General features: G+C 42.6%; 1 long non-coding RNA gene across 2 annotated transcripts; it reads right to left on the bottom strand.

Annotated features, from left to right (window-relative positions):
- Positions 1 to 13,464: 13,464 nt before the first annotated feature.
- Positions 13,465 to 16,784, bottom strand: LOC107199440. 2 transcript variants are annotated; one of them, XR_004500424.1, is made up of 5 exons: positions 16,282 to 16,784; positions 15,371 to 15,497; positions 14,995 to 15,081; positions 14,737 to 14,891; positions 13,465 to 14,145 (listed from the first exon to the last, which is right to left on the bottom strand). It is a non-coding gene; the product is annotated as an uncharacterized LOC107199440 (long non-coding RNA). The 2 variants fall into 2 exon arrangements; XR_004500423.1 differs by having other exon boundaries at positions 14,737 to 15,081.
- Between the last annotated feature and the right edge of the window lie 453 nt (positions 16,785 to 17,237).

The raw sequence follows: 17,237 nt of genomic DNA, 5'->3' as shown, positions 1-17,237 counted from the left end.
ACTGCAGACCCTGATAAACCTCTGTCCTCATCTTATACGTCTCTTTAGGTACTGAAAGGAGCTCTGAAGTCTTCCTGAAGCTTTCTTTTCTCCAGGCTGAACAGCCCCAGCTCTCTCAGCCTGTCTTTGTGGAAGAGGTGCTCCAGCCCTCTGATAATTTTTGTGGTCTCCTCTGGACTCACTCCATAGGCCCGTGTCTTTCCAAGGCTGGGGAACCCCAAACTGGATACAGCACTCTAGGTAGGGTCTCACCAGAGCAGAGTACAGGCCCAGAATCATATTCTTTCACCTGCTGGCCACACTGCTTTTGATGCAACTCTAGATACAGTTGTCCAGCTGGGCTGCAAGTGTGCACTGCTGTGTCTTGTCCAGCTTTTCTTCCACCATCACCCCCAGGTCCTTCTGGGCAAAGCTGATCTCAATCCCTTCATCCCCCAAGCCAGATTGATGCTGGGGGTTGCCCTGACCCAGGTGTAGCACTTTACACTTGCCTTTGTTCAACATTGCAAAGTTCCCATGGGCCACTTCTCCAGCTTGTAATAAGTAACAGGTAACAAGTGGTGCCATCTGTAAACGTGCTGAGGGTGCATTCAGTCTCACTGTCTGTGTCATGGGTGAAGACTTCAGATAACAGTACAGGCCCCACTTGTTACTGATCTCTGTTTGGACATTGAGCTGTCGACCACCACTCTGTGAGTATAAACATCCAGGCAATTCCTCATCCACCCAAAAGTCCACCCATTAAGTGCATATCTCTCCATGTTAGAGAAAAGGATGTTTTGGGGAACCATGCCAAAAGCTTGATGGAAGTCCAAATAAACGACATCTGCAGCCCTTCCCTTGCCCACTGATGGAGTCACCCCACCATTGAAGGCCACTGGATTGATCAGGCAGGACTTGCCCTTGCCAAAGCCATGCTGGTTATGTCAAATCACCTCCCTGTCTCCCATGTGCATTAGCACATCTGCTAGCAGGATCTGTTCCATGAACTTCCCAGGCAAAGAGATAAGGCTGACAGGTTGGGAATTCCCAGGGTCCTCCTTTCTACTCTTTTTTAAGATGGGTACAACATTTCCCTTTTTCCAGTCACCTGGGACTTCACCTGACTGCCATGACTTTTCAAATATCACAGAGAGTGGCTTGGCAACTACATCACCCAAATCCCTCAGGACTGTGGGATGCATCTCATCAGATTCCATAGACACATGTACATTCAGGTTGCACAGGAGGTCACAAGCCTGATCTCCTAGCACAGTGGGAGGGACTTTGCTCCCCCAGTCCCTGTCTTATGGTCCACTTGGGAGGTCTGGGAAGTGAGGTTGCCAGTGAAGACTAAGGCAAAATAAAAGAAAAAGTCCCTGTGTGTTGTGAGTTGTCCGCACAGAGCAGGGCCAGAGCCACTGTAGAGACATGAATTGAATCACTGGATGACAGCAGCTTTTATCAGCTTCTTCAGGTAGCTGGAGCTGGAGCCTCAGGCTTCTCAGAGAAGTACAGCATAGGCACTCTGGCACATTTTGCATTAAATGATACTCAACTTCACATTTTTTTCTTTTGTAAACTGCCAAGAGATACTTCTCTGACACTAATGCAAACTGAGCTAGCCCTGCAGTTTGAAGCCTCTGAAAAAACAATTGGTGAGAGTGCAGTCAGAAACTGGGGCTTAGGAAAGGCAGAGCAAAGCTGGGGTGAAAGGCAGGCAGAGGATCCAATCTCCAGAACAGGGCTCTGAGAGGACCAAGGTGGGAGAACACAACACAAAGGCATTTGGATTTTCCTTTCAGTTGAAAACTGGTATTTACCCAGGTATTTACCATGATGTCCCAGCTCAGGTTAGCACCCTGCGGACCAGGCACAAAGCCAGCACAAGCTCTGCTCCAAAGATTAAAGCCTAACTGCACAAGAGATATGAAAGTTAACGATGGAAGGAGGAAAAATATTGCTTTAGTTGAAGGTAATACAGAAAACCTGAAGAGGTTCCTGGGCTGATAGACTGGCTTTGTGTGTCAGAACATCTTTCTGTGGGACAAGGTCTTGTTTCTAGTCTTGACCCCTCATCCTGGAATTTTCACGCATCACAAATCCTGTCTCAACCTGGCTCAAGATCTGACAGGCTCTGCATATGCAGAGTATGTTGTTAGCATCACCAAAGATTTGGATACAGCAGAACCAAACAGGACATTGTGAAAATGGGATTGCACTCTCTCCAAACCATCTCTTGGGTATGTGCATGATTTCCCCTGTGATCTGTACCTTCTGGCTCCTTGGGCTGCAAGGTCTCTAATGCCAGTCAATTCATCAGCTTTCTGCAAAAAGAGAGTAATTTTGGAAAGCTGAAACATGGTCTTAATTAACATGCTATTGTGGTTAATCTGTTTTACCAATCCCTTAATGCAGAGAATCAATAGTTACAGACATCAAAGTTGATGAGTTTCCTCACAGGAAAAGAAAAATCTATAAAACATAGATGGTTACACTTCTCAAAGCTGCAAATTAAAAACAATGAGTTTCACTAAACCTTACCAAGGTGAAAGTTGCTGATATTTTAAAATAAGCCTGCAGCTGGCTCCTGGGCCAAAATTATTGCACAGCCCTTTGAGCAGCAGGAAGACTGGGACAACTGCCTTCATAACCTTCCTAGCTTGAATGGCACCTCAGTACATGACTTGGTGGATTTGCAAAAATAATATTTTTCTTAGTACAGACCAACCAAATGGCTGTGGTATTGATCTAAATACAACAAAACTTCCAGATTTGTTGAGAAAATTTAGCAGGCACAGTATTAAATGGTTTTACAGGACTACAGTGATTGATGAAGGCCAAATGTGAATAATAAGATATTTATATAAGATATTTAATTGCCAAAAGTTTCTATGCCATGGAGTATAATATTGTTTAGTTTCAAAGTAGGCAAGAAAGTTCTATCTTTGCAACAATTTGGCATCTTTAATATTCTACAGACTGAAAAAAACACAGAGACCTGGCTAAATTCCACCTGCCCTGGAGGAGTGGGAACCCAGACACTGGGGGTAAGAGCTTTATCCGTCTTTGCAGTTGGTTGTTATGGTCTAGCTAAGACAAATAGCTCTCAAATTCATCATCTGTATAGGGTTTGCTCCTCTGCCTCTGGCAGAAAAGGCCACATTACTTAGTGAAATGTTTTTAAATGTTTTCTCATAGCAGATTTTATGTGAAAAAAAACTTCTCCCAGCCTTCAGGAAATATGCAAGAATTGAAGTTTACTATCTGTGTCTAATCACATATAATTTTACACTTAAAATTTATTTAAAATCTTACTCCTTAGCTCTTCCACAAAAAGCTAAAATAATACCCATACTCCTCAGACAAAATGAACATTGGAGCATTTACTGTAGGAAAGAGTTGTATTCTGGATCTGGGAAGGCAAACAGTCATTGAAAAGTAACTTGTAGTTTCAGTGCAAAAGTTTTGCTGCATTCCTTGTAGCCTCCCTGTGCTAAAAGGCATTTCCATTAGGTACTTACAGCTCTAGAAGAGAAGAGTTAATCTGGTAGATTTGTTTACGGGTATTCAATGAGACACAAGGAGTTTCATGGTGCCTTTCCTTGGACATTTGGCAGTGGTTTGAATCCCTTTTGGTGTGAAATCACAAGATCAGAGCACATTTACCATAAATATCTGGGTTGCAGCAAGCAGAAATTTTTCTTCTGTTAGATGCTTCTTACATAGAAATATTGAATTTTTCTAGCCTTTAAAGATTTTATATTTTCCTTGGAGAATAAATTTTACAGAGCTGCCTAAAAGCTAACCAAGAACTGAGTACTGAGCACTGGCTAAGTGCTCCCTGCTCAGAAAAGCCTTTGCAATATCAAATACCTTGTTTAAGCCTCTTTTTTTCAGCTGTTGCTGTTTGAGCATGGCTTTCAGTGAGGAAGCTGAGCAAACAGGTACCTCCTATGCAAAGAAACAGCAGTTTTGGGGGTCTCAGAACTTCTGGGCAAATAGCAGAGTTCATGGTTGGAATTCTTGCTGCTGTCCCTGGGGAGTTCAAGTAACAAAGCTTTCTGTGCCAGACTGCCTGGGGTGGCACTCAGGGTAATTGAGGGGCAGCACCACAAATCCAGGTATCAAAGCAGACCTTTCATTGCACATCTCCTGTCATTGCAGCTTCCATGTCAGAAACATTCTCTCCCAATTTTCTAGCAAATCCTGATTGCTCTCAGCCTGAGTTGGTGAATTTTCATCTTTTGAGTAGGACCTTCCCAGTGTGGTCAGTTGTACTGGACTTGTGTAAACACTCTGGTTTTGGTGAATCTTCAGCATGGAGTGCCTTGATCCGCAGTGTTACTTCCTATGCTCCCACCAATACTGATGTCATCATGACAACATCTGAAAGGGAGTCCCAATGGTCTAGCTAGAGGGACTGTGCTGTCACTTGGGAAATTACAGATGTTCAAAATGAAAAAAAAGAGGAAAAAATTAGTTAAGCACCATTCCTCCTGGCAAGCAACCAGATTCCCAAAGGATTTTTGTAAAGCATCTCTCATAATACCCATCTCTTTATCTGATTAAAACCTCTTCTTTAAAAATAAGTCTCAAATCCTTTCAATTTTCTAAAAATATTCACACTTTTAGCAGAGATGCTGCTAATTGGTGACAACTTTGTATTCTGAGTCTTACTCATTTCTCGTCAAATGTAAGAGTCAGGCTTCACTGATTCTTTATGCTGGTGTTAAAAGCTTTACACACTGGATGCACCTTCCCTGTTTTATGAAAAACAGAGCTTGTTTGGTTTTGGTTTTTTTTCCTTAATGTGCTTGAAATTTTGAAGGTCAACTCCTCCTAAGGCTTCTGACCTGCCTTATTATTACAGTTTTCATATGTTTCTGTTGTCTTTCTCTGGCATCCTCTCTATAACAACTGAGAGAAGACACTGTGTATTTTTAAGGTCTGCTGAAACAAAGTCACGTCCATGAATAATTGAGCCCAAATCCAGTGTGAAAATCTATGTGGGCAGGATGCAGATCCATTAATTCCATTAGGAGTCCATGTGTAGGACAGTCCTGTGAACAAACCCAGGGAAATCAATGATTCCTGGTGAGTTAAATTCACTGACAGGAAGAGGACTTGCATATGGAATGGGAGTGACAGCCCATATAGGATGAGATCCTGGCACTGTCCATGTCAGGGATAGGAGTTTTGAGTCAGTAGTTTAAATTCCACACATGGCGTGCTGTTTTCCTCTCTCCAAGTTTTACAGGCATGCAATTATTTGCACAAGTAGGACAGGACTGGCAAATTCAATAAGGCAAGTTTTTGATAAAGGTCTTTGGCTAATTTAGTGCCAGACTTGGAAAAAAAATATATAGCCTTAGGTTGTTGAGATTAATGAAGTCCATTTTGGAGGTGTCTTGAGCTGGATGCATCAGCAAATAAGCCAAGAAAGCACCAGCAGACAAATCAAGTAAAATGCTTGACTTAGGGACTCCAGCAACTGAAGAGCTCACTGAGAAGCCAGGAAGTAAATAAAGCCACAGTAAAATAGGGACACAATGAGCTTCTAATTACTCTGGGCTGAGCAGATACAGAGCACCCTACATGGAAAGAGAGAGAAAATGGGAAATCCCTCTAGAAGGTGCCCAGCTGACATTGCCTCTGTACAGTAGAGCAAGCCATCTCTTATTATCACTTCCATCTCTCATGCTGGGTTTCGTAGTGTGATAAAGAATTAGGTTTAGCAAATTAGGTAAGGAAAAGGGAATTTGGAAATGACATCCCTAGTGATTGATGATACTAATAAGTATTGTGTCAAGGAGATCCCCTTCCCCCATCACACAGGGCACATCCATGCACAGCCTTGCACACTGCCTGGACATAAACCTCGCTGCATTCCACATATATCGAGCTATTTAGAGAGGGAGAATAAAAAATGTACACAACAATATTTATGCATGCAAAATCTGTGCAATGTTGCTAAGTATACCCACACTATTCATCCAAGTAGAAGAGCACAAAGAGGGACACAATTTATATGCACAGAAATATGTATATTTTAAAAATCCCTGTGCGTACATATCTCCCTTTACAAAAAGATAATGGAACCAAACCATGACAGATGATTGTTAATCTTGCGCTGCAGGAAACTCCAGCTCAGTTCCCTGGTTTTGCTTCATTTGAGGCAAAATTCAAACCATTCCCCTGAGGGGAAGGTGTTCTGCAGAGGAAATTTTTTTGCTTGAGCATGTTCATTCAAACAGGGGGAGCTGGCAGTAGGGTTATAGAAGAATGTGGGAGAGGAGTCGTATTTCTCTGTATCAAATGACTCACATCAGTTCAAGCTGGAGGGGGCTGCCAGGGTGGCAAGACTGGCAGAGGTAAAAATATAGGACCATATTTGTCCCTAGGTTGTCCACTGGGTGAACCACAGCTCATTTAACCATCTTCCCAGGTTTTCAAAGGTATTGGATAGTGAAGTGGGAAAATTATGCATCTGGAGATCTTTAAGTCCTGTTTCAGCTTATGTGGGAACACTTAGCATATTCTCAGCTATGGGCAGCACCTGTATCCAGGAACTCTGAATAAACACAACAGTGTGTGGAAGCTTAATAATCTTTTTGTGACTGCAATAGCACCCAGCTGACAGATTTGGGTGCTGAAGGATACCTAAATACCATTTGAAGAGCTGGACCTCTGTTGCTATGGTGACGAGAACTGTATAAAAAGCTACACAGAATGGAATAAAATATTGTATTTAAATAGATCCACAGAGATCTACAAGTTTATTTCTTTTTTAGGTTTCATACTCATGCACACCGCTGTGTGCCTGCCATAGCTGCAATTTCCTTCTTCAGTTTGACACATGGGATTAGGTGACATGGAGTGCACTCTGTGCTCCCTGTGCAGCTGCCAGCCCAGACGGTCAAAGACTTGGAGTACAGCAAAAACTGGAAGTGCTACTTTTTCCCACTCAACAGGAATGTGTTAATCACATAGGAAGGATGAGATGACTGATGCTAGAGGGTATTTGAAAGATGTAGATGTGTGTGTGTGGAGAGCAGACTTCTTTGTTGCAGACTAAATCGGGAGCTATCACCACATCTGCAAGCCTAAGACTTCAGTATTGCTTGCTCCAAAACACAGTAAGAGTAAAATTAATGTGGACTTCTCTCCCCAAGGTATTTCCTTCCCTCTCCCCAACATTTTAATCCAGAGCACAACCACTGTCAAGAGATAGAAGGGGCCCCATGCACACACTCGCTATTTGGTCTCTGTGAGAATAATTTTGGAGCATAAAAAGACTTTGTTCAGCTGTCAGCTGAGAGGCAGCTTTTCACCACTCCAGCAAGCAGAGTTTCCTTCCAGCAGGCTCCTTCTGAACTTATCCCTAACTCTTCACACCGTTATGAGAAACTCACAGTCAGCCCATTCAATGTAATGGCAAACACGCAGCTCTTCAGCTTACAATAGCATATGGATAAAATTCTTTCAATTTTCTGGTGCATTGGTTTTTAGAGCAAAACTTTTGCTCTCAGTTCTTTGTGTTCTAGTCTCCTGCTCTGACTTAGTCTCACTTGAGAAGTCTGGAACTTCATTTCAGCTACAAAATATGCTAAAAATCCTTTAAATCACAGAATCACAGAAATGCTGGTTGCAATGGACATCTGGAGATCTCTAGTCTCCATCATTCTACTCATCACCCACAAGGGACCAGGCCTGTGGTTTTTGTTGCTGAGATGTGCAAAGTTCAAAACACGGAGGTTGAAAAACATTTCTGGTGAGCTCTTCTGCTGCTGAAATATTTTGTTAATGGTCAGGCTGAAATCCCAAATCTCATTTTGTGGCTTTATGTCTTTAGCCCTTCATAAGTAGGCACTATAAAGTGCCTGGCACTACCAAGAAGGGTTTGGGTCTTCTGTCATTGTAGCTGCCCATCCAAGTCCTTTCAGTTACAAGTTTGTCCCTTAGCCTTGTCTAAGGGAGGACAGACTCAAATCCCTTGGCCTCCTCTTGTGAGCCATGAGCTCCCAGCCTCGTGCCATTTTGGTAGTCCTCCATTACACTTCCTGCAGTTTCTTCCTATCCTTCTTCAGCTGGAGCCCAAACCAGACACTAAAGCATAGATGGGATTTCATGAGAGCCCAGAACTCTGTTCACTGCCAGCTATCAGCCAGACATCAAAACACTGATTTCTCCCCATTTCTTCAAAAAATCAAGGGGCATCTAAAAATCTGCAGGCATCACAGTCTTGAACACCAGTGTTCCTGAGGCAATTCATGTTGTATTTTCAGCCGTGACCAGAAGTTTCTCAGTTTTAACAGATCTGAGCAGTTCAATATTCATCTTAGACATGACTCCTGTTGGTACCCACAAATGAGGCATCTGTCTTGCATGCAGGGGAGCCTTAGCCTTTGATCAAGGAGCAAAAGACCAGATGATTCACAGAAAGACAGCAAATAACCAGCTAAGTCTACTGTGACAACTCACTGCCAGTCTCCTGTCAGTGACCCTACAGATCTTCTCTTTTCCAGGATACTGGCTGCCTGTGACATTTTTTCTTCATCCAACATTCAAATTAGAATGATCAGAGGCTGACCTGCAGAGTCTAGTTCATCATGATTTTTTTCTTACTGATTGCATAAATAATCACAGGCAGGAAAGTGCCTTTTACATCAATACACAATTGCATAAGCTTTTGTAAGAACATAAGGAGGAGTATGTTGAGTGGTAAAGCCATGCTTGAATTGGCTTATATATCTTGTAAGTCTAAAGGCCTGTCATCTGCAAAGTGACAAAGCTGTCTGTTTAACCTAGACTCATCTCCATTTTCTAACCTATTAATGCATTTGGAGTGCATGGGTAAACAACAGCATTTAACACTGATGTTCTTTGGGATACTCTTTTCCCTGGGTTCTGAGAGATTATGTATATTTTGCACCTTTTTTTTTTTTTCTTTTGAGGGATTAATGGTGGAATCATGGGCAAATTCAAGGGATTAGGATGGGATTCTTTCTTAAACAAAAGAAATGTGCAAAAGCAAAGGAATAGGCAACCTGCTATGCAAATCAAAACTATGAGGTTAATTACAAAATAGATATGGAATTGCCTGGAGGAATATGATGAAAGAAGCACAGATCCATGAAAACATGACTAGGATAAGGTTATCGGCTTCCTGCATTCAACAAAATATGGAGACTGTGCTGTGAGGTCAGACTGATGGAAAAATCTGCCTTTTGTGTGACCCACCTCATCTTTGGTCTTCAAGGAAAGATGGACAAATGCAGCACAGAGGTTGCTTCATCTCAGTTAGTGAAATTTCTGAATAAATTCTCTCCATTTCATCCAAGTGACGTGTGTTTCCAACAGATGATTGAAGGTCATAGGAAGGAAGATTGGAGACTCTGTTTGGTTATGCAGTTGGGGTAGCAAATAGAGAAAATGAGTCACAAGCTCTAATATTAAACATAGATGTCTTTCCATTTCCCAGAAAGTGGTCTTTATATGCAGGCTCTGCAGTCATGCAGCCAGCTGGCACAGGAGCCCGAGACACCTTCTGAGCATTCTTTCATGTCACTGTGGCAGAATTTTCCTCTGTTCCCTTCTCTTCTGGCACAGCTATGGAGCCTGCTTGTGGCTGGCCAGTCTCTTCAAGCTTCAGATCTATGTTCAGCATCACAGCTGGGCCCTGCTGCTACCAGAGCTAATTAGAGTCCTGCAGGTCACTGCCTTCATGAAGATGTTTTTGTTCTGCACCAAGTACTCCATTCCCTGGCTACTGGCACTTATTCTGCTTTCAACACTGAGCCCTAAAGCTCTAAGACACCAGTGAAGACAGAATCTCAGTACAATAATTAGGCTGAAACACAGAAGAAAAACAATCCATTTTCTCCTGTCACAGCTAGCATCACTTCTTAGGTCCTCTCTCCCACTCCCCTCTCAGATTGCTGTGTGGTGTGTGTAATGGTAGCATTCTCTAATTAAAGCATTTGGGTCTAGTTTGTTGCATGCATACTAGATAGGGAGCTGTGCTGGAAGGCTTGTGGGGTAGATCTTACAGAGGAATGACACTTGTTCACCTCTAAGGGGGAATTTTCTACAGGCAGAGAGGGGAAGCTCACAGTTCACTGCTCTGGCCTCTGTCCCTGCACATCCCTCAGCTGCTGGCAGTGCTGGCCCACCATGTTACTCATATTGGCTCAGCTAGGACACTAAACATCAATTTCTGCTTTTCTTCCTGTATGTTAATGTTTCTTTCTCTGTAGTGATACAGACTGGTTGCTACAAGGTCCAAAGTTCAGAGTAAATGCAAGGGAAGCAGTTAGACCACAGGATCTGTATGGGAGGACATATCATTTTTGCAGACTGTGAACTGAAGGCTGAGCTGCCTCACAAAAACTTATGCTAAGTACACGGGCTGTGACTGACTGGGGGAAAACAAATGAAAACCGACTCTGGTCTTAACCTTTTCTTGAGAATATTTAGCCTTAAAAACGTGCATGTACTAAGCAAAGATCAGCCCAAGAGAGAAATGCTGATGATTTGTGGCATTCTCTTCAGGGTACTACACTTATATCTTACAACATATCTTATGTCAAGAACATCATAGCCTCATCACAGAATCAAAGTATGTTCTGGGTTGGAAAGGACCTTAAATAGCATCTAATTCCAAATCCCTGCTGTGGGCTGGGACATCTTTCACTAGACCTGGTCACCCAGAGCTTCATCCAACATGGTCTGAAACACTTCCAGGGATCGAAAATAAACACTGACTTTTGCATCCTGGGCACAGGCAACATCAGTAAAAGACTAGCAAGGAAAGAGTAGCTCTTTATTTTTTGTGTAAACTGTGGAGCCTTCAGATATGCAGTGAATGTCTAAAGAGGAAATGCTGTGGCAATGGTAAAACAAGAGACACTTTCTTACACAGACACTTTCTTAGGCATCAGATCAGTCTGATGACAACTATCTGGTTAGGTATGGAACAAATCCCATTCTCAAAGAGGCAAAAGTGAAACACTGTTTTACTGATCAACTTCAGTGATAGTTGCCAAGGGTTATGTCCATGAGACATCCAGAATTGTGCCCTTTGTGCTTAATTTCCAGGCAAGGTAAAAACCTTTCTGAATAATGAAAATATGTGAATATGGATTGCATACTGTGCTGAAGCCTCTGGAGCTTGATTTACTGGGGTGCTGGTGTATGTGCTAACTTCCAAACCAGCCCTCTTCCAGACCTCCTTGGTACCTAAATTATATAGATACCGTCACTCTCCTCCTGTACAGAAATCCCTGTGGCACCTGAATTTCAACTACTGCTGCTCCCTATCTCAGGCTCACAAATCAAACATTTCCCTGCTTGCTGTGCTCATGGGACCTGAGCTATTCCATGCTGCAATAAAAACATACATATTCATTAAGGCACAGGGAACAAGAAGCTATAAAGGGTTGATTCTGCAGCCTTGAGGGCTGGATCCGTACCTGCACTGGAGGAGAGGCAGGGCTGGATGCCTTAATCCAAACTAAATTGCAAATGCAAAGGAAAGGGCTTCTATTACATTGAGAATAATTTATGGGATTGACCAAAACTGCCACATCCTATCTCAGTCAGTACCCCACTAGCAGAAAGTTCGATAAAGAGGGGAGATCTGGATGTGAGTTTCTGTCCCAAAACACACAAAGCAGGGATTTTGTCCCAGGGACACTCAAAAGAACTGGGGTTTGCATGTGTAGCAGGAAGGAGTGTTTGACTGTGTTTTGTGAGAAGATGCAGGGATATGTAAGGAAAGGATAGGTTCAGCATCTGCTACTCTGGGAAAGAGTGAAAATTTTTTAGTGAAACAGATGTCATCAAATTGCAGGTGAAATTCTATCTGTGTGAGCCTAGCACCATGGCACCTGGCAAAACTGACCAGTGGAAACTTTTGAATTCAGGGAATTAAACATTTCCAATTTTAATAAATTTAATTAAAGGGAGGAAGTGACAGTTAAAAAAATTATATTTAGACTTAGAGCATAAAATGGCTGTTAGCATCCTGTTCTGCCCTTGTAAATCCGGCCCCAAGGCTTTTACTCATTTTTTTTATTTTAAGTTAGTATTTTTAACAACTTGTTCTTTCTCTACAGAATTTTCTAAAAATAGTAAGGATAATAATATGGGTGGAAAAACCACAAATTCCAAAAACCCTACAGGGCAGAGCCAACAGCACACAAATGATCATCCTCTCCCCTGACTGCATGGCAGGCAGTTATCAATGTCAGTCTAATTCCCAGTCTCCACTCTTGTGATATCAGCAAAACAAAAGGGGCCAAGCAAATCCCTGGTGTCACTCCAAGGAAGTTGCTGGAGTTACCTCAGGCCTGGGTTTGCCCAGCACATTTAGCAGAGTGATGTATGCTAATGTGCAGGCATCTCCCCGGGTGCATCTGCACCTGGCCTCGGGTCCACACCAACTATCTGTCCGTCACTGCATTTCTCTACTTGTGTTTTGGATTCCTATGAAATATATTCTTGCCTCTTTTGTTTAACCTTTGTCTTCCAGTTTTTGTCTGCTTTGTGAGTTCTGCCTAATTAGGAACCTTTCAAATTCCCTGGTGGCCTTGAGTTTTCTCATGCAGAATTTGGAATTAGTGTATTATTTTCTGGCTGGTTTTCAGGGCCAGGTTCATGCTTTTAAAGTGCTAAAATAACAATTAACAATACTTTACACTTCCATACAATTTTTTTTTCCCTCTGGGGATCTGAAAGCACTTTATAAGCTGCAATTAATTAAGATTCAACATTATGAGGGGAGGAATGTATAGGGACATTTATTTTCTACTGTAAGACTGCAGCCATTTCTGGGATAGCTAGTAAATAACTAGTTTAAGAGAGTTACTACAACATATTCAATAGCAGACAGCAGTTTTAGACTGTAAAGTAAAAAAAAAAAATGCAATACCCAGCTGAATGTGCAAAAGAGATTTATAGAATCAGAATGAAACTACAGAAATTAATTTTGACTACAGTGCCAAAGCCAGTTCCCCTCTCACCCATAACCAGAAATGCTGCTTCATGTCCTGTACAGTAGCAACCAGCCCTGATAACTGACTCAAACTGGGCCTTAAGGTTTCCACTCGTGGTGCTGGGATTCAGATTTGGTCCTAAATCCAGAGGAAATAGTGCCACCTACTGAACCAGCACCCCACCAAGGACCACTGCTCAGGGTGAATTCCTGTAGTGAGTAATACCCACACGCAATTGTGTAAAATCCAGCATGTTTTCTAAGTGATGTATATACAATACATATACAGATAGACAGGTGGACAGCAGAACAGTCAATAGCCAGAAAAGGTAGAAACTTGGGCTTGTGTGATTATATAATTTCTTTATTACAGCAAAAAGAGGAGACCTGAGCGTGGACTGAAGTACCAGCTTTGAGGCTGGTGTATGTTGAGGCCCCACAGTAACTAGCAGTCATGTCTTGCCTTTGCTTCCACAGCCTTCAGCATGTTAATGAAGGAAAGAGTGTTTATTATTTTCAACACTCCTCCTCCCTACAAGGATAGTATTAATGATGTAAGGAAGTAAACAACTCACTGAGCCACAAAGCTCTAACAGTTATTAATTTCCAAGGAACTATCCTCACACCAATCTAGGAACTAGAGCATTGAAGAATGGTGCGAATAAATATGAACACAGACACATGCTGGTTTACAAATATCAGACACTGGTCCAGTTTGTCAAAACTGCTCCTTTTCAACAGTTTCATATTTGAATGATGACAGCTAAATCCACACAGGTTTAGTTTTGCCCACACTCTTTGCTGCAGTGGCTGGTGCAGGCAGCATGGTTGAGGCTACTGATCCTAAAGCAACCCAAGCATAAAACAAGAGGCACCTGCACCCTCTCTCAGCTTCCATATGAGCCAGGACTCCTGATACCTCCAGGGTGGAGCAGACATTTCCCTATTGTTGTTGTGGCTGCACCATATTGGGGCAGATCTGGTGGAGTTCAGTGTGACTGGATAAAAACTAGGAGAAAGCCATAGCAAAACTTGTGCATGCCTGATGACTGATCACTCGTGGTTCCCTCCTGCTTGATGCTTCTTCCACAGGCTGTACCCTGGTTTGGCTTGGAAAGAAGAGTTGTTGATTGCTCTCGACCAGGATACAGCAAATCAGGGCTGGAGATCTGGGAAATGGGAGAACATTTCTTCCTGTATCAAAGGAAAGCTAAGAGCTAGATAATCCCCATCTTAAATAAGTGCTCTAACTGCTGCCACATAATTCAGAACACAACAAATGGCACCATACAGTACTAAAATCCTGCCTTTATGGAAAGGACAGATGAAGCAGATTTCAAAGGCGTGAAGACAACTAACATTTCCAGTGAGTCCTCTCTTCTTTCCTCACACATCACAAATAAGGGAGACAGCAGCAACCTCTGGAATTCTTTATCATTGCTTACACCTTTGCATTGACTGCCAGAAAGATTTAGGTAGCTGCATCCATCTCTTTTTCCTTCTGCCCAGGGCCTTAAAATTTTAACCATACATGGAAGCTAGACCAGCTGGATTCAGGACACTTTCATAGATTCATAGAATCATAGAATAGTTTGGATTAGAAGGGACCTTTAAAGTTCATCTAGTACAACCCCCTTGGAGTGAGAAAGGATATCTCCCACTAAATCAGTTTGCTCAGAGCCCAATCAACATCCCTGTTTCCAGGGATGGGGCCTCTACCACCTTTCCAGGCAGTAGTGTTCATTACCCCTTTGTGGTACCTCATCAGGGCTTTTTTGTGCAGTGTCAGGAGGTCTCGACCTCAGAGAACTCTGCAAAATCCAGGCAAAATCTGCAATTCAGGATCAGCTCTCAGCAGAGCTTAAGAGTGCAAAGTCAGCTCAAGGCTGATCCTTACTACAGGTAAAATTCAATTCTGCAAAACCAAAAAAAAATATTAAGAGGAAGACTGTTAAAAAGGCTGGGAGACACTAGTTTGGTGGCAGATTGCTTTTTTAAGTTGTCCCTGAGCTATTTACCTGAAAACTTTGTGAGTGGGAACAGGAGATGCTGAATCACGTGAGTGGGGGAAGGCATAAGCACTAGACTTGCTTCTTTCATTGATGCTGAGGAGGGAGAAATAGATTAGTAATCATTGTCTCAAACAGTATCTGCCAGCATCTGCATGATAGAGACTGGCCAGACCCAATAGGGACTGGGGACCAGGGACTGGGGACCAGGGACTGGGGAGAGCTTTGCCACGTGCCTTGTCCAAGCAAGGCAGTCTGCCAGCCACAGGGAACCACCAACTCTGCCTGTCTGCAAATGCAGCACTGGAGGAAGGAAGACAGAGATGCAAGTTTCTATCTTGTAGGACATTTTCCCCCAAAGCTCTCTGTTAGTGTTGGGACTTACCTTGCTGGAACCTTTTAGTGGTATAGGATCCTCATCAGAAAGCTCTGCTCCACACCATGGCAGCTGCTTCTCAAGCACTGCTGTCTAAGGGTGCTTATTGGCCTCTTGGGAAAGGAATTCAATTTCTCTGAAAGGGAAGAGTTTCATTTTCTTATACATGAATCCATATTTAATTGCAAACTGTTTGTAACATGGTACTGAGCACAGAGACCTAATCCTCACCAAAGCCCTTGAATGTGCCTTCACTACAGGAACAAACAAAAACAGTGATTGCATTATTTTTCCATTCATCAAACTTGGGTGCCATTTAAGGATGCTGCTTCTTGCTGTCCCTCTGCAGAGCACTATCCTCAAAAATGAAAATAATTTCAAATAATCATTTTAGTCTCAGGCTGCTCAAAGCCAAGCACTTGTAAGGGCAGGCTGTCAACTTTCCTGTACCAATTAATGTATTGATAAAGCTTCTGGAGTAGTGACATTAACAGCATTATCTTACAAAGATACCTGCAGGTAATATCAACGCAATTACTATTGAATCCGAAGTGGGGGAACTGGTGAGCCTGCCTTAACAGAATTACCAAGATACATTGAATTATTTCTACTGATATGGAAACTTATATAAGAACAAAGCACCCAGTGAGAAGTATTTGTCTTTGTTGAGCACAGATGAAGCTCAGACGTTCCCCAGGCCATTCTGGCCCATGCTGGTGATATATTCAGAGCTCTGGATGTTTCAAGTAAATACATCTTTAGCCACAGTCTCTGCACTGTCCCTACTGCTTTCAGTTAAAGGAAAAGACCCTTAAAGTAAAGGGTTATCCAGCTATAGAAAGGTGATTTATATCTGTAGCACCACAGCCAGGGGAGGAGGCTTAACCCCAAGGTGGGATGTCAGAAGAAGGTGCTCTTACCAAGGTGTGGATCAGCACGAGGCATTCATCCACTTTCATTCCTGTAGCAAAACCCAGTGGCCAAACCAGTGTTTAACAACCTTTGGGCTTACTCCAGCCAGTGCAAAGATGTTAGCTTCAGGGCAAGGAGAGTGGGGAATGTGATCAGACAGGAACAATCACAGGGCATCTCAAAGAAAACGAAAGGAAATGATGCCTGATGAGAGAAAGCTGGGTTGTGTCCATCTTAGCCCTGTGTACCAAATGCCTCTACTCACAAAATTTGAGCATGGCCTTATAAAATCCTAATGTGCCCTAGCCATGATCTGTCACTTTTTCACTTAACCCACGTATATATGCATGCACATATACAAATATGTAATTTTTATATATAATAAGTGACCCATTGAAGAAACAAAGGAGCAAACACCACACGGGGTAAGCAATCCTGTTCAGAGACATTGCTTTCCCTGTTTCACTTGCTTTGGTAGATTGCTATATTGTGCAGAGATATCTCCTCAGTGCTTCCTCTTAATTACCCTTAATTCTATTAAACAGACAAACATCAACTGCAAATAATGCATGCTTAATTATGCAGTGTTGGTGGTTGATACTGTATTATCACCAGCTTTTCTTTTAATATTTTGGCAACACACAAATGAAACTGCTACAATATGCTTAAACAGCCTCTATCAGAGTGATGGTCATGAATCCACTGCACAGTAACCTCACCTCTGCCCACAGAAGGCCAGCAGGGATGGTGAAAGGGAGCAGTTCTCATCCCAAATGAGCTTCCAGATGCCCTTGCTCGATAGGGATCTGATGGCAGGAGGCTAGCAAATGGTTGCCAGGCGACCCCAGAGAGAGGCAGGAAGCAACACCATGCAACACAAAACAATCATTTTCAAAATAAAGCAAAAATTCTCTGGGTTTTGTCATCATTATTATTTGTAATCGCTTCTGAGGATGGAGAAGGC

The sequence above is a fragment of the Parus major genome, chromosome 2 (genome assembly GCF_001522545.3).
Source record: "Parus major isolate Abel chromosome 2, Parus_major1.1, whole genome shotgun sequence".
Classification (NCBI taxonomy): Eukaryota; Metazoa; Chordata; class Aves; order Passeriformes; family Paridae; genus Parus; species Parus major.
Note: the sequence above shows the minus strand (reverse complement) of the source record. Positions and strands in the feature narration are given on the sequence as shown.